The following is a 26,925-nucleotide window of genomic DNA, read 5'->3' as shown; positions in this document are numbered from 1 at the left end:
GGGGCGGGATTATGTGTGGTGTTGGGGTGGGGGAGCGGGATTATGTGTGGTAATGTGGTGGGGGGTGGGATTATCTGTAGTAATGTGGTGGGGGGCGGGGCTTATGTGTGATAATGTGGTGGGGAAGCGGGATTATGTGTGGTAATGTGGTGGGGGGCAGGATATTGTGTAGTAATGTGGTGGGGGGCGGGATTATGTGTGGTAATGTGGTGGGGGGCAGGATTATGTGTGGTAATGTGGTGGGGGCGGTATTATGTGTGGTAATGTGGTGTGGGACGGGATTATGTGTGGTAATGTGGTGGGGGGTGGGTTTATGTGTGGTAATGTGGTGGGGGGCGGGATTATGTGTGGTAATGTGGTGGGGGGCGGAATTATGTGTGATAATGTGGGGGGCGGGATTATGTGTGGTAATGTGGTGGGGGGCAGGATTATGTGTGGTAATGTGGTGGGGGCGGTATTATGTGTGGTAATGTGGTGTGGGACGGGATTATGTGTGGTAATGTGGTGGGGGGTGGGTTTATGTGTAGTAATGTGGTGGGGGCGGGATTATGTGTGGTAATGTGGTGGAGGTCGGGATTATGTGTGGTGATGTGGTGGGAGGGCGGGATTATCTCTGGTAATGTGGTGGGGGGGCGGGAATATGTGTGGTGATGTAGTTGGGGTGGGATTATGTGTGGTAATGTGGTGGTGGGCGGGATTATCTGTAGTAATGTTCTGATGTGGCGGGATTATGTGTGATAATGTGGTGGGGAAGCGGGATTATGTGTGGTAATGTGGTGGGGGGCAGGATTATGTGTGGTAATGTGGTGGGGGCAGGATTTTGTGTAGTAATGTGGTGGGGGGTGGGATTATGTGTGGTAATGTGGTGGGGGCGGGATTATGTGTGGTAATGTGGTGTGGGGTGGGACTATGTGTGGTAATGTGGTGGGGGGAGGGTTTATGTGTAGTGATGTGGTGGGGGGCGGGATTATGTGTGGTAATGTGGTGGGGGCGGGATTATGTGTGGTAATGTGGTGTGGGATTATGTGTGGTAATGTGGTGGGGGGCGGGATTATGTGTGGTAATGTGGTGTGGGGTGGGACTATGTGTGGTAATGTGGGGGGCGGGATTATGTGTGGTAATGTCGTGGGTGGCGGGATTATGTGTGGTAATGGGGTGGGGGGGCGGGATTATGTGTGGTAATGGGGTGGGGGGGCATTATTATGTGTGGTGATCTGGTGGGGGGCGGGTTTATGTGTAGTAATGTGGTGGAGGGCGGGATTATGTGTGTTAATGTGGTGGGGGGCTGAATTATGTCTGGTAATGTGGTGGGGGGGCGGGATTATGTGTGGTAATGTGGGGGGCTGGATTATGTGTTGTAATGAGGTGGGGGGCGGGATTATGTGTGGTGATGTGTTGGGGGGTGGGATTATGTGTGGTGATGTGGTACGGGGAGGGATTATGTGTGGTAATGGGGTGGGGAGCGGGATTATGTGTGGTGATGTGGTGGGGGGTGAGACTATGTGTGGTAATGTGGTGGGGGGGCGGGATTATGTGTGGTAATGTTGTGGGGGGCGTTATTATGTGTAGTAATGTGGTGGGGGGCGGGATTATGTGTGGTGATGTGGGGGCGGGATTATGTGTGGTGATGTGGTGGGGGCGGGATTATTTGTGGTGATGGGGTGGGGGGCGGGATTATGTGTGATGTGGGGGCAGGATTATGTGTGGTGATGTGTTGAGGGCGTGGGATTATGTGTGGTGATGTGGTGGGGGCGGGATTATGTGTGGTGATGTGGTGGGCGGGATTATGTGTGGTGACGTGGAGGGCGGGCGGGATTATGTGCGGGGATGTGGTGGGGGGCGGGATTATGTGTGGTAATGAGGTGGGGGGCAGGATTATGTGTGGTAATGTGGTGGGGGACCTGGAATATGTGTGGTGATGTGGTGGGGGGCGGGATTATGTGTGGTAAAGGGGTGGGGAGCGGGATTATGTGTGGTGATGTGTTGGGGGGCAGGATTATGTGTGGTGATGTGGTGGGGGGCTGGATTATGTGTGGTGATGTGGTGGGCTGGATTATGTTTGGTGATGTGGTGGGAGGGCGGGATTATGTGTGGTGATGTGGTGGGAGGTGGGATTATGTGTGGTAATGTGGTGGGGGGCGGGATTATGTGTGGTAATGTGGTGGGGGGCCTGGATTATGTGTGGTAATGTGGTGGGGGGGCTGGAATATGTGTGGTAATGTGGTGGGGGTGGGGTTATCTGTAGTAATGTGGTGGGGGTGGGATTATATGTGGTAATGTGGTGCGGGGGCGCTATTATGTGGTAATGTGGTGGGGGGGTGGGATTATGTGTGGTAATGTGGTCGGGGGTGGGATTATGTGTGGTAATGTGGTGGGGGAGCGGGATTATCTGTGGTAATGTGGTGTGGGGCGGGATTATGTGTGGCAATGTGTTGGGGTCGGGATTATCTGTAGTAATGTGTTGGGGGGTGGGATTATGTGTGGTAATGTGGTGGGGGGCGGGATTATGTGTTGTAATGTGGTGGGGGGCTGGTTTATGTGTGGTGATGTGGTGGGAGGGCGGGATTATCTGTGGAGATGTGGTGGGGGGCGGGATTATCTGTGGTAATGTGGTGCGGGGGTGGGATAATGAGTGGTAATGTGGCGGGAAGCGGGATTATGTGTGGTAATGTGTTGGGGGCGGGATTATGTGTGGTAATGTGGTGGGGGCGGGATTAAGTGTGGTAATGTGGTGGGTGGCGGGATTATCTGTGGTAATGTGGTGGGGGGGCGGGATTATCTGTGGTAATGTGGTGGGGGCGAAATTATGTGTAGTAATGTGGTGGGGGGCGGGATTATGTGTGGTGATGTGGTGGGGGGTGGGATTATGTGTGGTAATAGGTGGGGGCCAGGATTATGTGTGGTGATGTGGGGGGTCGGGATTATGTTTGGTGATGTGGTGGGGGGCACGATTTGTGGGGGCGGGATTGTGTGTGGTTATGTGATGTGGATTGTGTGTGGTAATGTGGTTGGGGCGGGATTGTGTGTGGTAATGGGGTGGGGGGTAGGATTATGTGTGGTGATGTGGTGGGGCGGAGCTACTGTGCAGGGGGTGGGATTAGCGAGTAATCACGATGCCTCATATATATAGATTAGTGATGAGCGAACGTGCTCGCCACTACTCGTTACTCGCCCGAGTATTGCTATGCTCGGCGTACTCGGCGAGCAGCGAGCATTTCCGGTATTATTCGGCGGTAACTGCAGTCTACACCCAGCAGTTTTGGTGGACTTTAGAGTCCCAATCATGGTGCAGGGATTGTCTGCCAGGCCATGAAACGCCGCAGCCATCTTTGTTGTGGTCGTACAGTGATTGGCTGGGCCGTACAGCATCATCCTGGTATAAGAGACCTGGCGCCGCCCTGCTCGCCGCATTCTGTTCCCGTTTCAGCGAGAGTAGGGAGAGCTGCTGCCGAGATAGGGTCAGAATCGTGGTTTTAGAGATAGTGTAGGTCTGCATTTCTTACATCCACAACTCCTCAGAAACCAAAAGTCCTTTTTAGGGCTAACTCGTGGGTCCCGATATTGCAGCGCTAGGTAGGCAGGGCACAGCATATCCACATCAGTGCAAGGCTTGCAGGCACTGTATGTGCGTACATTGCTCCCACTGCATACTTCCCAAAGTTCTATAACTGCCTGCTGCTGCAGCTTATTTACTGTCTATATGCCTATTTTTTTTTTTTTTTCAAAAATCCCCCCCCCCCCAAAAAAAATACAGTCTGTTCTGTCAGAGTGAGGCCTGTTGAAAAGTTATAGTTTGTCAGGCATACGTAGCATAGTTGTGTGTGCTACCCTTGTGCCCCCCTTTTTTGTGTGTGTTTTAAATTCACTGAAAAAGGCCTCATATATCTGCGTGCTCCAAGTTTGGTCATTGTAGGCCAGTGTACTTATTTTTTGGCTATGTGATACTCAAATTCTATACAGCGCTTTTTAGCATAAAAAAATATTCAAAGGCCACAGATTTGCCAGTGTGGTATTTCCGTTACAGTCGTCATATATCTCTGTGCTCCAAGTTTGGGCATTGGAGACCGATGTACTTATTTTTTGGCTGTGTGAGACTCAAATTCTATACAGCACTATTTTGCATAAATTAACTTTTAAAAAAAATAAAACATTGAATACAGTCTGTTAGGTCAGGCTGAGGCCTGCCTGGTGTTTGGGTTTGAAAAATCGTAGATTTGCAGGCATACTGATCACATATTATTTCGCTACTAATAAAGACATTTGTGTTGAGTATTTGAAATAGTGCAGTAGTCCAATTAAAATGGTTAAGGCAAAGGGCAAGGGACCGGGAAGTGGACGTGATGCTGATGGTGCATCCAGAGGACGAGGCCGTGGGCAAGGTGAAAGTGGGAAACAACAAAGACCCACATCTTCTCGCTCAACCTTCTTGTCCCAGTTTCTAGGGGACCGCAGCACACCACTAATGAAGCCAGAGCAGTGTGAAATGGTTGTTGGTTGGATAGTGGATAATGCTTCCAGTCACTTAGCCACCACCACCACCTTGTCTTCCACATGGTCAAGTTTGAGTAGCTATGAGTGTGGCCAGGATATTCCTCACCCTGATCCTCCTTCCTCCCACCATGCCGAGTGCCCTGAGACAACTGATCCCACTCTGGGACACTCTGAAGAGCTATTTAGTTTTCCATTTCAAAATTCAGAAATCTCTGCCAGTCAACTTGAAGTGGGGAAAGATGAGATCGCATGTTGAGCTGCCCAAAGCTTTGACCAGCCCCGGTCACTCGAAGGCGATGGTGCGAAAGTGTCACAAGAGGTGGACGATGATGAGACACAATTGCCAGAAAGTCAGGAGGAGGAGCAGGGTGTGGATGTGGAAGACGAGGTGGTGGATGACATAGTGACTGACCCAACCTGGCAGAAGGACATGCATAGCGAGGACAGCAGCATAAATGGGGAAGATGGCATATCCCCCCAACAGGCAGGAAGAAGCAGTGTGGTGGCCACAGACAGAAGGCATGCATCCATTCCCCGTAACACCAACATGAGTGAAGTTGCCATGCCACTTGTGAGATCTTCAGGAGTCTGGCTAATTTTTAATGACTCTACCTATAACCCCAAACAGGCCATTTGCAGCACCTGCCATGCCTGCATCAGCAGGGGTAGGAAAACAACCAGCCTGACCACCACCAGTATGATCAGGCACATGCAACCAAAGCACCCGACTTTGTGGGCTGAACCCCAGGCTCCAGGACCACTGCCTGCTGGTCACACCACTGCTTCTTCCACTGTTTTGCGTAGGAGCCAATCCCCATTACACCGTGCATGTGAAGATGCCTCTAGCCCTGCACCTGTTGTGGCCCACAGCATCATCAGCAAGCCCATCCATGTCCTTGTCCCACCACAGCATTCAGTTGTCTATAACCCAGTTTTTGGAATGCAAGCGAAAATACCCATCCAACGCCCCACAGTCCACAGTCCTCAATTCTAATATTTCTCTTCTGCTTGGGCTAGAAATGCTACCTCTTAGGCTTGTTGAGACGGAAGCTTTCCGCAACGTGATGGCGGCGGCCGTCCCAAAGTACTCGGTCCCCAGTCGCCACTATTTCTCCCTGTGTGCCATATCAGCATTACACCAGCATGTGTCCCACAACATTACCTGTGTCCTCAGCAATGCTGTTACCATGAAAGTCCACCTAACCACGAACACGTGGACAAGTGCTTGTGGGCAGGGATGGTACATCTCAATGACAGCACACTGGGTTAACATAGTGGAAGCCGGGACCCAGTCGGACCTTGGGATGGAACACATCCTCCCCACGCAGAGGATTGCTGGCCCTACATCAATCAGGGTTGCCCCCACAGTCTACAGCTCCTGCACCTCCTCCTCCTCCTCTTCATCCTCCATGTCTGAAATCAACACATCAGTGAGAAGCTGGAAGCACTGCAGCACTGCCTCAGCCAAGCGGCAACAGGCTGCGCTGAAGCTAATCTGTATAGGTGATAAACTGCACAATGCAGAAGAGTTGTGGACAGTGCTGAAAGAGCAGTCAGATGTTTGGATGACACCGCTGAACCTACAGCCAGGCATGGTCGTGTGTGAAAATTGCCGTAACCTGGTGGCTGCTCTGAGGCAAGGTGAGCTCACACACGTACCTTGCTTGGCCCATGTGCTTAACCTTGTGGTTCAATGTTTTCTGAAAAGCTACCCGGAGCTGCTGAATCTGCTAGTGAAAGTACACCGTCTGTCTGCCCATTTTAGAAAGTCAGCTACAGCTTCAGCAGCATTTTCAGCTTCCAGCTCACTGACTGTTGTGTGATGTCCCCACGTGCTGGAACTCTACGCTGCATATGTTGGAAAGGACTTGTGAGCAGAAGAGGGCCGTTGTTGACTACCAACATCAACAAGGTGGTCGAATTTCAGGTCAGACTCCACACACATAAGACCTCAGGAGTGGACATGGATGTCAGACATATGTAACATCCTCCAAAACTTTGAGGACTGCACCAAGATGGTGAGCGGTGATGACGCCATAATTAGCATCACCATCTCGCTTCTCAGCATTCTGAAAAACTCTCTGCTCACAATGAAAGAGGATGCATTGCAGGCGGAGCATGAGGACATGGAGCAAGGAAACATACAGGGGGATTACACTCAGCCCAGCCTCATGTCTTCTCAATGTGGATTGGTAGGCAATGAGGAGGAGGAGGAGGAAGAGCAGGAGCTACTTTCATGCTCTATAGATGGTACTACAAACACATCTGTATTAGCTTCTGTTCAGCGGGGATGGCCTGAGGAAAGAGAGGAGGAGGATGAGGAGTAGGAGGACAGCATGGTCAGTCGTCCTGTTGGTGAGGACACAGAAGTCTTGCCTGCTGGCAGTCTGGTAAGAATGGCTGACTTTATGTTGCGCTGCATTTCACGTGACCCTCGGATTATTAAAATTTTGGGTGACACTCATTACCGGTTGGTGACACTTCTAGACCCACGCTACAAGGAGAACTTACAATCTCTTCTGCCTGAGGCAGTGAGGTGTACAAAAATGTTGCAGTACCACAGGACCCTTGTAGCAGAATTACTTAGAAAATTCCCATGTGAGAACGCTGGCAGCAGACGTCAGAGTTTGTTGTACAACCAAGGACTCCAAGCGAGAGAGACAGAAGTACAATCCAGCTCAGGCAGGGGAACAATGGCCAAGTTCTGGGACAGTTTTCTCAGACCCTCCCATCGTGGCGGCACAGAGCCAAGGGGTGCTGTCACAAGAAGTGCAATGTTTGGGAAGATGGTGAGGGAGTACCTTGCAGATCGTACAAACGTCCTCCGTGATTCCTCTGTGCCTTTTAATTATTGGGTATCCAAGCTGGACACGTGGCATGGACTGGCTCTCTACGCCTTGGAGGTCCTGGCCTGCCTGCTGTTAGCGTTCTGTCAGAGAGGGTTTTTAGTGCCGCTGGTGGAATTATAACAGATAAGCGCATCCGCCTGTCAACTGAAAATGCTGACAGGCTGACTCCTATAAAAATGAACAAGGCCTGGATTGGGAAAGACTTCTGTATACCACCAAGTGAAAACAGCGAAACATAACCTCAAATACATCTCTCTTTTGGGGAGCTGTATTCTCATGCATCTCTTCACAACCACACATGGGTATACGCTTCCAGATTTGGTCTGTTTGTTCTTATCCTCCTCCTTATCCTCATCCGCCTCATCCAGAACCACTATATCACCAGGGTGAACGTGCTCTGTATGGTGCATTTTGGCCAAGAGGGCTGTGATGGAACTCTTTTATTTTTTACAAAAAGGACAACACATTGGGGAATTGGGCATGACATTACATTGGGCCTACTTCTTAACTCGGTCTCCTGCAATCTGTCCTGTACCTTCCAGCAGATCACCATGTTGAAATTGCTCTGTACGGTTATAGGCCAGTGAATTTTGGGCAAGGGGGCGGTGATGGCACTATTTTTTTAAGTCCAAAAAGGACAACACATTGGGGTATTGGGCATGACATTACATTAGGCCTACTTCTTAACTCGGTTGCCTGCAATCTGTCCTGTTCATGCCAGTAGATCACGAGGGTGAACGTGCTCTGTACGGTGCATTTTGGCCAAGGGGGCTGTGATGGCACTCTTTTATTTTTTAAAAAAGGACAACACATTGGGGAATTGGGCATGACATTACATTGGGCCTACTTCTTAACTCGGTCTCCTGCAATCTGTCCTGAACCTTCCAGTAGATCACTAGGGTGAGTGTGCTCTGTACGGTGCATCTTGGCCAAGGGGGCTGTGATGACACTTTTATTTCTTAAAAAACTGACAACACATTGGGGAATTGGGCATGACATTACATTGGGCCTACTTCTTAACTCGGTCTCCTGCAATCTGTCCTGTACCTGCCAGTAGATCACCAGGGTGAAAGTGCTCTGTACGGTGCATTTTGGCCCAGGGGGCTGTGATGGCACTCTTATTTTTTTAAAAAAGGACAACACATTGGGGAATTGGGCATGACATTACATTGGGCCTACTTCTTAACTCGGTCTCCTGCAATCTGTCCTGAACCTTCCAGTAGATCACTAGGGTGAGCGTGCTCTGTACGGTGCATCTTGGCCAAGGGGGCTGTGATGACACTTTTATTTCTTAAAAAACTGACAACACATTGGGGAATTGGGCATGACATTATATTGGGCCTACTTCTTAACTTGGTCTCCTGCAATCTGTCCTGTACCTGCCAGTAGATCACCAGGGTGAAAGTGCTCTGTACGGTGCATTTTGGCCCAGGGGGCTGTGATGGCACTCTTTTATTTTTTTAAAAAAGGACAACACATTGGGGAATTGGGCATGACATTACATTGGGCCTACTTCTTCACTCGGTCTCTTGCGATCTGTCCTGTACCTGCCAGTAGATCACCAGGGTAAACTTGCTCTGTACTGTTTTAGGCCAGTGAATTTTGGGCAAGGGGGCTGTGATGGCACTCTTTTATTTTTTAAAAAATGGACCCCACATTGGGGAATTGGGTATGACATTCCATTGGGACGACTTCTTAACTCAGTCTCTTGCAATCTAAAATGTACCTGCCACTAGATCACCAGGGTGAACATGCTCAGTACTGCTATAGGCCGTTGATGTTTGGGCTAGGGGCATGTGATGGCACTAGTGTATTTTTTTTTAAAAAAGGTACCCCCATTGGGAAATTGTTTGGCAGATCATGCACTGCATTACAAGTCTCAGAGACCCACACCACTACATTGGCCATAATTCTTATCTCTGTCTCCTGCAATGTCTCTTCCTTATCTCCTACGACATGACCTGTGTGAACATGCTTTGTACTGTTATAGGCCCGTGAAGTTTGGGCAAGGGGGGCTGTGATGGCAATAGTATATTTTTAAAAAAGGTACCCCCCATTGGTGAAACCACATCCTTGATGGCAAACACTTCACATTTGTGTACCTTAAATAGCTCACTTGAAAAGCTCCTTTTTGTGTTGCCTGGTTGCTCAAAGTGGACACAATACACTTCATATAAATTTGATAAAGCAATGCTGTTAGTTTGGCTTAGTAGTTCATTAAAAATATAGCTTTGTCCACTATATTAGTTTCTCTCCTTGAGAGCCATAACTTTGGCTGCCTCTAATGTACAAATGGCGAATATTCAAATGGCGATTTATAAACAAGATTTAAATACTGTACACCGAATGCATTCAGACAATCACATAGCTGCATGTCTTGTAAAACATTTACAGATGTGACAGACGATGCTCAAAGTGACACAATCTTGATAAATGTTTGTTTACTCACTTTACAAACAGTTTGAAGCCTCTATATGTTTGCTGTTTGTCATTGTAAAACATTAAGGTTTACTGAAACTCTGCCTGTGATGGTTTGATCTAAATCCTTGTGGCTTTTATTTTTCTAGGGGTTTATGGCCCCTCGTCTGATGAGTCCATGATATCTCAGTTTCATCCAACCTTTAAAAGTGGCCACGTGAAGGTCTGGGTGAAACTAGAGTTGCTACATAGTGTAAATCACTATACACTCACCGGCCACTTTATTAGGTACACCATGCTAGTAACGGGTTGGACCCCCTTTTGCCTTCAGAACTGCCTCAATTCTTCGTGGCATAGATTCAACAAGGTGCTGGAAGCATTCCTCAGAGATTTTGGTCCATATTGACATGATGGCATCACACAGTTGCCGCAGATTTGTCGGCTGCACATCCCAAAGATGCTCCATACAAGGCAGGATGGATCCATGCTTTCATGTTGTTTACGCCAAATTCTGACTCTACCATCCGAATGTCGCAGCAGAAATCGAGACTCATCAGACCAAGCAACGTTTTTCCAATCTTCTACTGTCCAATTTCGATGAGCTTGTACAAATTGTAGCCTCAGTTTCCTGTTCTTAGCTGAAAGGAGTGGTACCCGGTGTGGTCTTCTGCTGCTGTAGCCCATCTGCCTCAAAGTTCGACGCACTGTGCGTTCAGAGATGCTCTTAGGCCTACCTTGGTTGTAACGGGTGGCGATTTGAGTCACTGTTGCCTTTCTATCAGCTCGAACCAGTCTGCCCATTCTCCTCTGACCTCTGGCATCAACAAGGCATTTCCGCCCACAGAACTGCCGCTCACTGGATTTTTTTTCTTTTTCGGACCATTCTCTGTAAACCCTAGAGATGGTTGTGCGTGAAAATCCCAGTAGATCAGCAGTTTCTGAAATACTCAGACCAGCCCTTCTGGCACCAACAACCATGCCACGTTCAAAGGCACTCAAATCACCTTTCTTCCCCATACTGATGCTCGGTTTGAACTGCAGGAGATTGTCTTGACCATGTCTACATGCCTAAATGCACTGAGTTGCCGCCATGTGATTGGCTGATTAGAAATTAAGTGTTAACAAGAAGTTGGACAGGTGTACCTAATAAAGTGGCCGGTGAGTGTATAAGACCAGAGAAACATGACTAAGACAGAAGCCAAAACTGGGGTACCTGTACACGTGGGTGTAATTAGGGATGCCCACACAGTGTGGGTAATCTCCCAGGGGTTCTCTGTCTTGGTGTTGCTTCTCGGATATTCCAGACGGATGATATTTAAAAGTCTCTTGGTGATGATCTAAGAAGACTGTATGAAGTTAATCTTCATATATACGTAATCAGTATATTTATGTAACCCTTAGATGTACTTATTAACCTTTGTATGTTATAGTTAAGATATACAAAAATTTAGGCACTCACAATATTCAATCTTAATATTCCTTGAATTTTGTAGCTTGCAATGAAATTGCTTTGTATTGAAGGATTAGCCTTTTTTAAAGCCCTAACTGAACCTTAGTGTTAAAAACATGGCAAACACAATTGCCAAATTCTCATGTAAATAATTCTGCAAAGAGGGAACCATCACACCATTACAAAATACGAGTGGATTTTCATGGGCCCATCCAGTATGTGGTTTCCAAGGCGTAATGCGATTCATATGACTGACTATGCGGCAGGGCTGGCCTTGCTGCCAATGTGTAAAACAAAGAAGTACGGGAGTACAAAATGCATATTGTGAAGTGGATTTTCATGGGCACATCCACTATGTGGGTTCCAAGGCCTAATGGGGTGCATATGACTATGCAGCAGGCCTGACCTTGCCGCCAATGTGTAAAACCAAGGAGTACGGGAGTTCAAAATGCATATTGTGAAGTGGATTTTCATGGGCCCATCCAGTATGTGGGTTCAAAGGCTTATTGGGGTGCATATGAATTGGTGGCAGGGTAGGCCTTGAATTCAATGCAAAACGTTTCAGGAGTCCCCCCTGGACATCTTATGAACAGGTTTATTGTGGTGCATCGTAATTCTTGGCAGCCCATCCACTCACAGCATAGGCTAAAACAGCTTAGGAGACCCACTGTTTCATAATGGCCCTTTAAGAAGATTAATGCCATCTGATGCACCAGTAAAAATAGGCTCTGTGACTTTAAGAGTCCCTCCTTTGTAAATGAAACAAGATGGGTCTGCTTATGTGTCACACACCACATGGCCAGCTAGGGGTGTTAAATGTTACAATGACATTTCCCAGTGAGTGCATTTGTAGTGGTTGAAAGCAATGTTAAAGTTGAAAAATGTTTCAAAAACACTGCATCTGAACTAAGCCTAATTGGAAGAGGAAATTTTCGGTCTGGGGTTAAATATTTGGCCTTACAGGCAAGTCATTAACCTGCAAAGGATGTACCTTGACATATTTCCAAGCAATAAAAACGAAATTGGTTTTGTTTTAACGTGTTTTTTGTGGAACCGGGAAAAATGGCATGAATCTCGGAAAAAAAGGATTAAAGCTGTGAACTAGGAGTTAGGAATGCTTCCAGGGCGATCCCCATGATGTTCCCGTGTCATTTGAGTAGTGTTTCCATCATTTTTAGATGTTTTTAGACATTAAAAGGACCCCCGGGGAGAGCGCTGTAAAAATTCTCGGGTCTCCCATAGACTTACATTGGGCTCGTTGTTATGGCCGAGTACCCGAGTATTACAATTTGCTCGACCCGAGCAACGAGCACCCGAGCATTTTAGTGCTCGCCCATCACTAAATATAATGCATTCCCAATGGACCTCTATACAATATAATGCACTCCCCATGGTCCTACACATAATATAATGCATTCCCTATGGTCCGCCATACAATATCATGCACTCCCCATGGTCCTCCATTCAATATAATGCATTTCCCAAGGCTCTACATACAAAATAATGTATTCCCCATGGTCTTCCATACAATATAATGCATTCCCCGTAGTCCTCCATACAATATAATTCATTCCCCTTGGTCCTCCATACAATATAATGCATTCCCCATGGTCCTCCATGCAATATAATGCATTCCCCATGGTCCTCCATACAATATAATGCAATCCCCATGGTCCTCCATACAGAATAATGCATTCCTCGAAGCCCTCCATTCAATGTAATGCATTCCACATGGTTCTCCATACAATATAATGCATTCCCCATGGTCCTGCATACAATACAATGCATTCCTCATGGTCCTCCATACAACATAATGCATTTCCCATGGTCCTCCATACAATATAATGCACCTCCCATGGTCCTCCATTGAATATAATGCACTCCCCATGGTCCTCCATACAATATAGTGCACTCCTCATGGTCCTCCATACAATATACTGCATTCCCCATGGTCCTCCATACAAGAAAATGCATTCCCCATGGATTTCCATTCAATATAATGGATTCCTTGTGGTCCTCCATACAATATAAAGCACCTCCCATGGTCCTCTATACAACATAATGCTTTACTCATGGTCTTACATACAATATAATGCATTCCCCATGGTCCTCCATACAATATAATGCATTCCCCATGGTCCTCCATACAATATAAAGCCTTACCCATTGTCCTCCATACAATATAAGGCATTCACCCTGGTCCTCTATACAAAAAAATGCATTCCCCATGGATTTTCATTCAATATAATGGATTCCTTGTGGTCCTCCATACAATAAAATACACCTCCCATGGTCCTCCATACAACATAATGCATTACCCATGGTCTTACATACAATATAATGCATTCCCCATGGTCCTCCATACAAGAAAATGCATTCCCCATGGATTTTCATCCAATATAATGCATTCCTCGTGGTCCACCATACAATACAATGCACCTCCCATGGTCCTCCATACAATATAATGCATTATCCATGGTCCTACATACAATATACTGCATTCCCCATGGTCCTCCATACAATATACTGCATTCCTCTTGGTCCTCCATACAATATAATGCATTCCACATGGTCTTCCATACTATATACTGCATTCCGCATTGTCGTCCATACAATATAATGCATTCCTCATGGTCCTACATACAATAAAATGCACTCCCCTTGATCCTCCATACAATATAATGCATTCCCCATGGTCCTCTATACAATATAATGCATTCCCCATGGTACTCCTCGCAATATAATGCATTCCCTTTGGTCGTCCATACAACATAATACACTCTCCATGGTCCTCCATACAATATAATGCATTCCCCAATGTTCTACATACAATATAGTGCATTTCCCATGGTCCTCCATACAATATTGTGCATTCCCCATGGTCCTCCAAACAATATAATGCATTCCCCATGGTCCTCCATACAATATAGTGCATTCCCTGTGGTCCTCCATACAATATAATGTACTCTCCATGATCCTCCAAACAATAAAATGCACTCCCCATAGTCCTCCATGCAATATAATACACTCCCCATGATCCTACATACAATATCATGCATTCCCCATGGTTCTCCATACAATATAGTGCATTCCCCATGGTCCTCCAAACAATATAATGCATTCCCCATAGTCCTCCATACAATATAGTGCATTCCCGATGGTCCTCCATACAATATAATGTACTCCCCATGATCCTCCAAACAATATAATGCAATCACCAAGGCCCTCCATACAATATAAAGCATTCTTCATGTTCCTCCATACAATATAATGCACTACCCATGGTCCTCCATACAATATAAAGCATTCCCCATTGTCCTCCTAACATTATAATGCATTCCCCTTTGTCCTCCATATAATATAATGCATTACTATTGGTCCTCCATACAATATAATGTATTTCCCATGGTCCTCCATACAATATAATGCATTCCCCATGGTCCTCCATGGAATACAATGAACTCTCCATAGTCCTCCATACAATATAATGCATTCCCCATGGTCCTCCATACAATATAATGCACTCCCAATGATCCTCCATACAATATAGTGCATTCCTCATGGTCCTCCATACAATATAATGCACTCCTCATAGTCCTCAATACAATATAATGCATGCCCCATGGTCCTCCATACAGTATAAAGCACTCCCCATGATCCTCCATACAATATAATGCCTTCCCAATGGCTCTCCATACAATATAATTCACTTACCATGGTCCTCTATACAAAATAATGCACTCCCCATGGTTCTTCATACAATATAATGCACTCCCCATGGTCCTCCATACAATATAATGCACTCCCCATGATCCAATACAATATAATGCATTCCCCATGGTCCTCCATACAATATAATGCACTCCCCATAGTCCTCCATACAATATAATGCACCTTCCATGGTCCTCCATACAATATAATGCATTCCTCATGGTCCTCTATACAATATAATGCATTCCCCATGGTCCTCCATACAATATAATGCACTCTTCATAGTCTTCCATACAATAAAGTGCACCTCTCTTGGTCTTCCATACAATATAATGCACCTCTCATGGTCCTCCATCCATACAATATAATGCCTTCCCCATGGTTCTCCATACAATATAATTCACTTACCATGGTCCTCTATACAAAATAATGCACTCCCCATGGTTCTTCATACAATATAATGCACTCCCCATGATCCAATATAATATAATGCATTCTTCATAGTCTTCCATACAATATAGTGCACCTCTCTTGGTCCTCCATACAATATAATGCATTCCTCATGGTCCTGTATACAATATAATGCATTCTTCAATGTCCTCCATACAATATAATACATTCCCCTTGGTCCTCTGTACAATATAATGCATTCCCCATGGTCCTCCATACAATATAATGCACTCCCCATGGTCCTCCATACAATATAATGCACCTTCCATGGCCCTCCATACAATATAATGCATTCCTCATGGTCCTCTATACAATATAATGCATTCCCCAGCATCCTCCATAAAATATAATGCATTCCCCATGGTCCTCCATACAATATAATGCATTCCTCATGGTCCTCCATATAATATAAGGCACTCCCCATGGTCCTCCATACAATGTAATGCATTCCCCATGGTCCTCCATATCATATAAAGCATTCCCTATATAACTGTAACTGATAAGCACATCTGCCTGACAACTGAAAATACTAACAGGCTGACTCTTATAAAAATGAACAAGGGCTGGTTTAGGCCAGACTTCTCTACACCACCAATTGATAGCAGCGTATCAGAAACTGTAATCCAGTGTCTTTTTGGGAGGTCTCTTCCCATGCACCTCTTCACATACATGGGTATACGTTTCCTGATTTGGCCTATTTGCGGTTGTCCTCTTCCTTCTCCTCATCCTCATCCTACACCACCAGATCACCAGGGTGACCGTGGTCCGTGATGCAACACCCACATAATTTTTTAAAGGGTGTTTATGATTCCCGTACCAAAAATAATGGTTATAAAGTATGTTCATGTATAGCCCCCAGGGGTAAATGTTTGTCAGCCCATACACTTAGTGCATGGGCATTACAATATATATATAGGAGACCTGCTTCTTTCTAATGGGAACATTTTTTATGAGGCTCTCCTCCTTGTCTCGTCAATGGAGTATTGGGGTGTGCCCAAATTTTTGGCAGCCCTTGTATTCACTGCATAGGCAAACACTATGGGAGACCTACTTCCTAATAATGAGAAAATTGTTTTATGAGGCCCTACTCAATGTCTCTTCTAAGGGGTATTGGGGTGCGTCCAAATTTGGGGCAGCTCAAGCATTCACTGCGTAGGCAAACAGTATGGGAGACCCACCCCATTTTGGGCCTGCACCCCCTGTTGGGACCCCCAGTATGGAGTGGGCTGCTTTCCAACGGAACCTTCCATCCCCTGGTATCTCTCTACCAGTCCGACCATCGACATTCCGGGGATCACCCTGGGCAACCCAAGTCTGTATAAGCCTCGGCAGGGAGTGCACAAACCGGTCCATCACAACTTGTTCTACCATCTGTGCAGGCAGGGCCGGTGTTAGCACCCAGCGCACCCGGGCAAGTGCCGAGGCCCTGGCGAGACAGGGGGCCCATATGGGCAGTGTTATATATTACGTGGGCTGTGCTATATACTACATGGGCTGTGCTATTTACTACGTGGGCTGTGCTATATACTACGTGAGCTGTGCTATATACTACATGGGCTGTGCTACATACTACGTGGGCTGTGCTATATACTACGTGAGCTGTGCTATATACTACGTGGGCTGTGCTATATACGACGTGGCTGTGCTATGTGCGACATGTCTTTGTGTTTTATACTACGTGGCCTGTGCTATATGCTACGTGGCTGGGTTATATGCTATATGGGCTGTGTTATATGCTACTTGGCTGTGGTATATTTCTCTGCTGTATCTGTGCATCATGAATCGTGGTATGCGTTACAGAGGGGGGCCCACTGAGACTCTTTCGCCCGGGGCCCTCAAAAAGCTGGAGCTGGCCCTGGACGTGGCTGTGCTATATGCTACATGGCTGTGTTATATACTACGTGGCCTGTGCTATATGCTACGTGGCTGTGTTATATGCTACGTGGGCTGTGTTATATGCTACTTGGCTGTGGTATATTTCTCTGCTGTATCTGTGCATCATGAATCGTGGTATGTGTTAAAGAGGGGGGCCCACTGAGACTCTTTCGCCCAGGGCCCTCAGAAACCTGGAGCCGGCCCTGCCGGGGTCACACTTGAGAGAAACTCACATGAGTCTCGCACCTCAGTACCCGGCACTGATGTCGGCACTCGGGACCGGAGTGTGCGGTTGCATGTATTTCTATGCAGCTGAACGCTCCTGTCCCGAATACCGGCAGCAGTGCCAGGTATTGAGGTGCGAGACTCGTGCGAGTTTCTCTCAAGTGTGATCCCAGCCTAACGCAGATTTTGTGTGTGTGTGTATGTGTATTTATTTACGGTAACTCTTTATGTACCATTTTATTATGTTTATTACTAAACATCGGCTTGGTATTATCTATCTATCTATCGATATATCTATCTATCCATCTATCTATAGATATATCTATCCATCAATCTATAGTTTATCTATAGATATATCTATCTATCTATAGATACATAATACATCTTTAGATAGATAGATAGATAGATATATCTATAGATAGATAGCTAGATATAACTATAGATAGATAGATCTATAGATAGATAGATCTATAGATCTATCTATAGATCTATCTGTCAATCTATCTATCTATTATCTATCATCTAGTATCTATCTATTATCTATCTACAGTATCTATCTATCTATTATCTATCTATTATCTATCTACAGTATCCACAGGCAAATCTGCAACGTGTGCACATACCCATAAGCTCCTGTTCCTCTTCCGGTCTTCTCTGTCTCCTCCATGATTTTCTGTCTACACCAAACCCTTCTACTTCCTTTAGACTCCTCAGTCTCCTCTAGACCCCCTTTCTCCTCAAGATTCCTCTGTCTACACCAAACCCTTCTGTGTCCTTTAGGCTCCCCTGTCTACCATCAAACACCTTTGGTCTCCTACAGGCTCCTTTGTCTACACCAAACTCCTCTGTTACCCCCCAAAACCCTTTGAATCTTTGACATGCATCTGTATCTTTAACACACCTCTGTTTCCTCTAGGCTCTTCTGATTCTCTCATTCTCCATTTCCTACAGACCTTCTTTTTCCTCAAGACCTGTCTGCTTCCTTTTGACCCCTTTGTCCCTTACAGACTTCTCCGTTTCCCCCAGACCACTTTGTCTCCTCTACGCTGTTCTTTCTACACCAAACCCTTTTGCTTCCCTTAAGCTCATCTGTCTTCTTCAGGCTCCTATGAGTACACTACACCCTGCGTTTTCTTCAGGCGTATATGTCCCCCTATACTTCTTCCAGAATTGACTCTCTTCAGACAAGTGGCTATTATGTCCCTCTGTGGTTCCTACAGATGTTTTAAAAAAGCATGTCTATATATACACTTCTTATTTCTTTTTCAGATTAACAGTGCTTCTACTACTTTACACCTTGTCTAAATTCACCTACTGCAATTGTATATCTTGCCCTTGGGAGCTTATTTGCATTGGTAAGTCATGTTGTTAAAATTCTATTTCTTGTTATTAATCATTTACATTTGGCATATACAGCTCCTTTTAGTTAATTAATTTAAATTGGAGATGTCCCTAAGTCAAAAGTGTGAAGTAGAGATAAGCAGATTAGGGAAATATGAATTTGCCTGTTTGCCATGATTTTTCCGGATTACCTTTCCCTCTCACCCTCACCTGTCCGATCCTCAAAGCATCTTCAGATCGGTACTGCCGCTCACGCTAAAATCTCTGGGCCTCTAATTCTGGGCCTGAACTTCGATCTTTGATTAGACCTGGAAGATTTCTGTGCCAGGTTGCAGTTTAATGACATCACGGCATGCTTTATGTCCCTGCTTGTGATTGAGCAGACCCCTCCGAAGCCTATCAAAGTCCCAGTCTAGCGGGAGAGACTGGGTGAATTCAGCATAAGTGGTCACCATTTTGGTGAATCCATGTGGATATTTAAGTTCAATTCCACTCAAATTTATTCACTCATATCTACTTTAGTGTCAAGTTGTTCCCCTGAGCATTGTTTTCTTTTTTTTTAAATCCGCTATATGGTTCCAGAGATAAGGGCCTTTTTATTTGGTGCTAGTTATTATGGTCTTCATCTTTACTAAAAAGGTGTGGCTCACAAGATCCTCAGGGGCGTGTCTTTATTTTGCTCTGTATAATTACCATGTGAGTCCAAATAGAAGAAAAAAATGAATGGCACTGAGATAAATGTAATGAGTTACTTACTGGTATAGAGGGATACACTCTGAATCATTCAGTCCTTTTTACTTGCACAGTCCCTGCCCTGTTTACCTTGTCCATGAATTTATATTGGAAATAAAGGACTAAGGTTTCTTCGTCACAAAACGGAAGTTTTGCTGCTTTCCTCTTCGTTTGGATATAATTACCATGTGAGCCACACCCCCATGGAAAGACATAAATCTTAGAACTAAATAAAAAGGCCTATATCTCTGGAAACATATGTTGGATTTTTTTTATTTTTTTTTTAAAGACTGAATAGTAAGGGGACCAGTGTTAATAAAATATGAGCAAAAACTGGACACTTTGGACTCATAGACGAATCCTTTCTAAAGTAGTTGTCCAGAGCATACTGATAATCAGTATCTAAGATATGTCCAGTGTCAACCGAAAGTACATAGCTGGGGCAGCACAGCTCGATACACCTTGTAGCGGCTGTTCTCTGGCGAATGTGAGCTGAACCGCAGCACCAAAAATGGCCACTAGATTGTACAGAAACGTGATGTTCCAGTTCTGTACACCGTGTACATCTGACTGCCAAGGGATGTTGTCCGGTTACTGGTGAGGGTCTGACACCTGATCAGCCAACCTGACATTTTATTTTGCACTCTGTTCTGTAAGAATGAAAACTGAGCTGTGATTGGTTGCTACAAGGTCAGATTTTCTTTTAAGCAGTTTAATCAAACTGCCCCAATATATACATTTCTGATGTAGATTTTATACATATTTAAATATAGTTTATTTTGAAGTTTCTTTTCTAGGTTAGATATAACATGCACTTAGTAATCTTTGAAATTTAGCTTTGTTTTTTTATATTTAGAGGTCGGTTATATGGTCAAGCGATGTTTAAAGAAAAAGAAGAATGAAAGAGAGCAAAAGAAAAGTGAATATTTTCTAAGTGACAGATTGTATCCACCACACAGTGTGACCTGGGATCGTGTATCTAGTCTTTTCATGTATTATACTGATTGTCTGAATTGGTGTATCTAATCCTATCATATGTGTCACTATGTGCCTAACTACCATTTCCTATACTGTCTGCTGAGTTGTGTATCTAATTCTCATACTGTATGTGGTACTGTCTGCGGAGCCATTGTATCTAAGTCCATTCTAAGTCCAGCTTACTAAGTGATACTACTTGCTACAATTGTGTATCAAAAACTATTATGTGTGATACCGTTGGCTGAGCTATGTATCTAGTCTTATCATATATGTCACTGTTTGTCTGAGCTGTGTATCTAAACCTATCATGTGTGTGGATGTAGTTTGGTGTTTTGGGTGTTATGTTTGACTCCGATCTCTCCTTCACATCCCATATAAAATCTCATCACTCGTGCCGCTTACACCTAAAGAACATCTCTAGAATCCGCCCTTTTCTCACCATGGAAACAACAAAAACCCTCACTGTCGCCCTGATCCACTCCCGCCTAGACTACTGTAATGCTCTATTAATTAGCCTCCCCCTCACTCGACTTTCCCCTCTCCAGTCTATCCTTAATGCAGCAGCCAGGGTTGTCCATCTGGCTAATCGTTACTCGGACGTGTCTGCTCTTCGCCAGTCGTTACATTGGCTGCCCATTCATTATAGAATCCAATTCAAAGTACTTGTTCTCACCCACAAAGCTCTCCACAGTGCGGCACCCCCATACATCTCCCCCCTCATTTCTGTCTATCGGCCTAGCCGACCGCTGCGCTCTGCAAACGACTTTCGACTAACCTCTGCACTAATCCGTACCTCCCACTCCCGACTCCAAGACTTCTCCCGTGCTGCGCCAATCCTCTGGAATGCTCTACCCCAAGATATTAGGACCAGCCACACCTTGCACAGTTTTAGGCGCTCGCTCAAAACACATTTGTTCAGAGCGGCCTATCACGTTCTCTAATCAAGGTCATTTTATGTTTGTGTGTGTGTAGCCCATTCGCTATCTCCATCAACCCCCCACCCCCTGAAGATGGCTGGACCATCATTGTAAATACACACCTGTACTTTGTATCTTCCCCACCTCATTGTAGATTGTAAGCTCTCACGAGCAGGGTCGTCTTATTGTACTTTAATTATTGTATTGTTACCGTTGTTACTTATAACTAGAGTTGAGCGACTTTCATTTTTTTAAGATCGAGTCGGGTTTTGTGAAACCCGATTTTGTCCAGAGTCGAGTCGAGTGCAGTCGGCCGATTATCGCTAAAAGTCGGGGATCGACCGAAACACGAAACCCAATGCAAGTAAATGGGGAAGCATAGTCGGCAGTGAGTGGAGGCCAGGAAAACACCTACAGTGCCCATTTTAATGCCAAAAACATCCATTCTTGTTTCTGAAGCTTGTCAATCTTAATTAACTTTATAATAATAGTTGGGCATAGGGAATTGGGGGTCATTTGGCAAAAGTTGTGGGGGGAGTAGGGCCGGCTCAAGTTTTTCGTGGGCCCAGGAAATGCGGACTACGTCACGGCGGTGTTGCAGGGAAAGGTAAGTATTTCAACGTTGCAAGTGCTGTGATCCTGAGCAAGCAGGGGGGGCCCACTCGTTCGCATTGGCACTGGCACAGGGCCCCTCAAAGTACAGCGATGTGTGTTTGCATGGCGGGGGCGCCTCCCACCAGCAGCGACACTTTTGCGTACTCTGAGGGGCCCTGTGCCAGTGACGTCGCCAACGAGTATGCCCCCCCACCTGATGAAGGAACCTGCACTTTCATCTGCACCTTCCTCTCTGTCCATGTGTAAGGTGGTATAACATGCGGGAAGGGGAACCTTACTTTCAGCAGGGTCAGATTCTGGCTGTGTAGAGTATAAGGGGAATGTAGTGGTCTAGGTCAATGTACCAGCAGACTCATCTAGCAGTGGCTGGGCAATGGGCAGGATGAGGAGGAAACAGATATAGGGCCAAAGAATAAAGTAGGCTAAATGCAGTTCAAAATTGGTAACAGGACTAAACAGGCGGCATTGCTTTGTTCAGTGGAGTAGCAAACCCAAGAGCAGCAGACACTGTTTCAAGGGCCTAACCACACTAGTAGGCCAAATGCAGTTTAATATCTGATAGTATAGGGCGAAAGCCAGAATGTGGAAGCTCAGCTTTGTTCAGTTGAGGACAACACCAGGCAGGGGCAGACAGACACCTTTAGTAGGCCGGAACAGCCAATTTTTTAAAAAAACAGCAGTTAGTAAGAGGCAGAAGGTAGAAGCTCAGCTTTATTCAGTTGAGGACAACACCAGGCAGGGGCAGACAGACACCTTTAGTAGGCCGGAACAGCCAATTGCATTTTTAAAAATGGTAATTTGGAACTGAAGGTTGAAGCTCAGCTTTATTCAGTTGAGGACAACACCAGGCAGGGGCAGACAGACACCTTTAGTAGGCCGGAACAGCCAATGGCATTTTTAAAAATGGTAATTTGGAACAGAAGGTAGAAGCTCAGCTTTATTCAGTTGAGGACAACACCAGGCAGGGGCAGACATTCACCTTTAGTAGGCCGGAACAGCCAATTGCATTTTTAAAAATGGTAATTTGGAACAGAAGGTAGAAGCTCAGCTTTATTCAGTTGAGGACAACACCAGGCAGGGGCAGACATTCACCTTTAGTAGGCCGGAACAGCCAATTGCATTTTTAAAAATGGTAATTTGGAACTGAAGGTTGAAGCTCAGCTTTATTCAGTTGAGGACAACACCAGGCAGGGGCAGACATTCACCTTTAGTAGGCCGGAACAGCCAATTTTTAAAAAAAACAGCAGTTAGTAAGAGGCAGAAGGTAGAAGCTCAGCTTTATTCAGTTGAGGACAACACCAGGCAGGGGCAGACAGACACCTTTAGTAGGCCGGAACAGCCAATTGCATTTTTAAAAATGGTAATTTGGAACTGAAGGTTGAAGCTCAGCTTTATTCAGTTGAGGACAACACCAGGCAGGGGCAGACAGACACCTTTAGTAGGCCGGAACAGCCAATTTTTTAAAAAAACAGCAGTTAGTAAGAGGCAGAAGGTAGAAGCTCAGCTTTATTCAGTTGAGGACAACACCAGGCAGGGGCAGACATTCACCTTTAGTAGGCCGGAACAGCCAATTTTTTAAAAAAACAGCAGTTAGTAAGAGGCAGAAGGTAGAAGCTCAGCTTTATTCAGTTGAGGACAACACCAGGCAGGGGCAGACAGACACCTTTAGTAGGCCGGAACAGCCAATTGCATTTTTAAAAATGGTAATTTGGAACTGAAGGTTGAAGCTCAGCTTTATTCAGTTGAGGACAACACCAGGCAGGGGCAGACATTCACCTTTAGTAGGCCGGAACAGCCAATTTTTAAAAAAAACAGCAGTTAGTAAGAGGCAGAAGGTAGAAGCTCAGCTTTATTCAGTTGAGGACAACACCAGGCAGGGGCAGACAGACACCTTTAGTAGGCCGGAACAGCCAATTGCATTTTTAAAAATGGTAATTTGGAACTGAAGGTTGAAGCTCAGCTTTATTCAGTTGAGGACAACACCAGGCAGGGGCAGACAGACACCTTTAGTAGGCCGGAACAGCCAATTTTTTAAAAAAACAGCAGTTAGTAAGAGGCAGAAGGTAGAAGCTCAGCTTTATTCAGTTGAGGACAACACCAGGCAGGGGCAGACAGACACCTTTAGTAGGCCGGAACAGCCAATTGCATTTTTAAAAATGGTAATTTGGAACTGAAGGTTGAAGCTCAGCTTTATTCAGTTGAGGACAACACCAGGCAGGGGCAGACAGACACCTTTAGTAGGCCGGAACAGCCAATGGCATTTTTAAAAATGGTAATTTGGAACAGAAGGTAGAAGCTCAGCTTTATTCAGTTGAGGACAACACCAGGCAGGGGCAGACATTCACCTTTAGTAGGCCGGAACAGCCAATTGCATTTTTAAAAATGGTAATTTGGAACAGAAGGTAGAAGCTCAGCTTTATTCAGTTGAGGACAACACCAGGCAGGGGCAGACAGACACCTTTAGTAGGCCGGAACAGCCAATGGCATTTTTAAAAATGGTAATTTGGAACAGAAGGTAGAAGCTCAGCTTTATTCAGTTGAGGACAACACCAGGCAGGGGCAGACATTCACCTTTAGTAGGCCGGAACAGCCAATTGCATTTTTAAAAATGGTAATTTGGAACAGAAGGTAGAAGCTCAGCTTTATTCAGTTGAGGACAACACCAGGCAGGGGCAGACATTCACCTTTAGTAGGCCGGAACAGCCAATTGCATTTTTAAAAATGGTAATTTGGAACTGAAGGTTGAAGCTCAGCTTTATTCAGTTGAGGACAACACCAGGCAGGGGCAGACAGACACCTTTAGTAGGCCGGAACAGCCAATTTTTTAAAAAAACAGCAGTTAGTAAGAGGCAGAAGGTAGAAGCTCAGCTTTATTCAGTTGAGGACAACACCAGGCAGGGGCAGACAGACACCTTTAGTAGGCCGGAACAGCCAATTTTTAAAAAAAACAGCAGTTAGTAAGAGGCAGAAGGTAGAAGCTCAGCTTTATTCAGTTGAGGACAACACCAGGCAGGGGCAGACATTCACCTTTAGTAGGCCGGAACAGCCAATTTTTAAAAAAAACAGCAGTTAGTAAGAGGCAGAAGGTAGAAGCTCAGCTTTATTCAGTTGAGGACAACACCAGGCAGGGGCAGACAGACACCTTTAGTAGGCCGGAACAGCCAATTGCATTTTTAAAAATGGTAATTTGGAACTGAAGGTTGAAGCTCAGCTTTATTCAGTTGAGGACAACACCAGGCAGGGGCAGACAGACACCTTTAGTAGGCCGGAACAGCCAATTTTTAAAAAAAACAGCAGTTAGTAAGAGGCAGAAGGTAGAAGCTCAGCTTTATTCAGTTGAGGACAACACCAGGCAGGGGCAGACAGACACCTTTAGTAGGCCGGAACAGCCAATTGCATTTTTAAAAATGGTAATTTGGAACTGAAGGTTGAAGCTCAGCTTTATTCAGTTGAGGACAACACCAGGCAGGGGCAGACAGACACCTTTAGTAGGCCGGAACAGCCAATGGCATTTTTAAAAATGGTAATTTGGAACAGAAGGTAGAAGCTCAGCTTTATTCAGTTGATGACAACACCAGGCAGGGGCAGACATTCACCTTTAGTAGGCCGGAACAGCCAATTGCATTTTTAAAAATGGTAATTTGGAACAGAAGGTAGAAGCTCAGCTTTATTCAGTTGAGGACAACACCAGGCAGGGGCAGACATTCACCTTTAGTAGGCTGGAACAGCCAATTGCATTTTTAAAAATGGTAATTTGGAACTGAAGGTTGAAGCTCAGCTTTATTCAGTTGAGGACAACACCAGGCAGGGGCAGACAGACACCTTTAGTAGGCCGGAACAGCCAATTTTTTAAAAAAACAGCAGTTAGTAAGAGGCAGAAGGTAGAAGCTCAGCTTTATTCAGATGAGGACAACACCAGGCAGGGGCAGACAGACACCTTTAGTAGGCCGGAACAGCCAATTGCATTTTTAAAAATGGTAATTTGGAACTGAAGGTTGAAGCTCAGCTTTATTCAGTTGAGGACAACACCAGGCAGGGGCAGACAGACACCTTTAGTAGGCCGGAACAGCCAATGGCATTTTTAAAAATGGTAATTTGGAACAGAAGGTAGAAGCTCAGCTTTATTCAGTTGAGGACAACACCAGGCAGGGGCAGACATTCACCTTTAGTAGGCCGGAACAGCCAATTGCATTTTTAAAAATGGTAATTTGGAACAGAAGGTAGAAGCTCAGCTTTATTCAGTTGAGGACAACACCAGGCAGGGGCAGACATTCACCTTTAGTAGGCCGGAACAGCCAATTTTTAAAAAAAACAGCAGTTAGTAAGAGGCAGAAGGTAGAAGCTCAGCTTTATTCAGTTGAGGACAACACCAGGCAGGGGCAGACAGACACCTTTAGTAGGCCGGAACAGCCAATTGCATTTTTAAAAATGGTAATTTGGAACTGAAGGTTGAAGCTCAGCTTTATTCAGTTGAGGACAACACCAGGCAGGGGCAGACAGACACCTTTAGTAGGCCGGAACAGCCAATTTTTAAAAAAAACAGCAGTTAGTAAGAGGCAGAAGGTAGAAGCTCAGCTTTATTCAGTTGAGGACAACACCAGGCAGGGGCAGACAGACACCTTTAGTAGGCCGGAACAGCCAATTGCATTTTTAAAAATGGTAATTTGGAACTGAAGGTTGAAGCTCAGCTTTATTCAGTTGAGGACAACACCAGGCAGGGGCAGACAGACACCTTTAGTAGGCCGGAACAGCCAATTTTTAAAAAAAACAGCAGTTAGTAAGAGGCAGAAGGTAGAAGCTCAGCTTTATTCAGTTGCAGCTTCTTGGCAATAATATAAAGAAGACGCGACAGGACAACACTCGGTGGATGCCA

General features: G+C 45.5%; 1 long non-coding RNA gene across 2 annotated transcripts in view; it reads left to right on the top strand.

Annotated features, from left to right (window-relative positions):
• Positions 1–26,925, top strand: part of LOC143806864 (uncharacterized) — a 69,316-nt gene that overhangs the window by 19,064 nt on the left and 23,327 nt on the right. For both annotated transcript variants that reach the window (XR_013221591.1, XR_013221588.1), the window contains exons 2-3: positions 18,739–18,824; positions 20,399–20,461. This is a non-coding gene — a long non-coding RNA (uncharacterized LOC143806864). The remainder of the gene's footprint in view (positions 1–18,738; positions 18,825–20,398; positions 20,462–26,925) is intronic.

The sequence above is a fragment of the Ranitomeya variabilis genome, chromosome 1, assembly GCF_051348905.1.
Source record: "Ranitomeya variabilis isolate aRanVar5 chromosome 1, aRanVar5.hap1, whole genome shotgun sequence".
Taxonomy (NCBI): domain Eukaryota; kingdom Metazoa; phylum Chordata; class Amphibia; order Anura; family Dendrobatidae; genus Ranitomeya; species Ranitomeya variabilis.
This window is presented reverse-complemented; position numbering and strand designations above follow the sequence as displayed.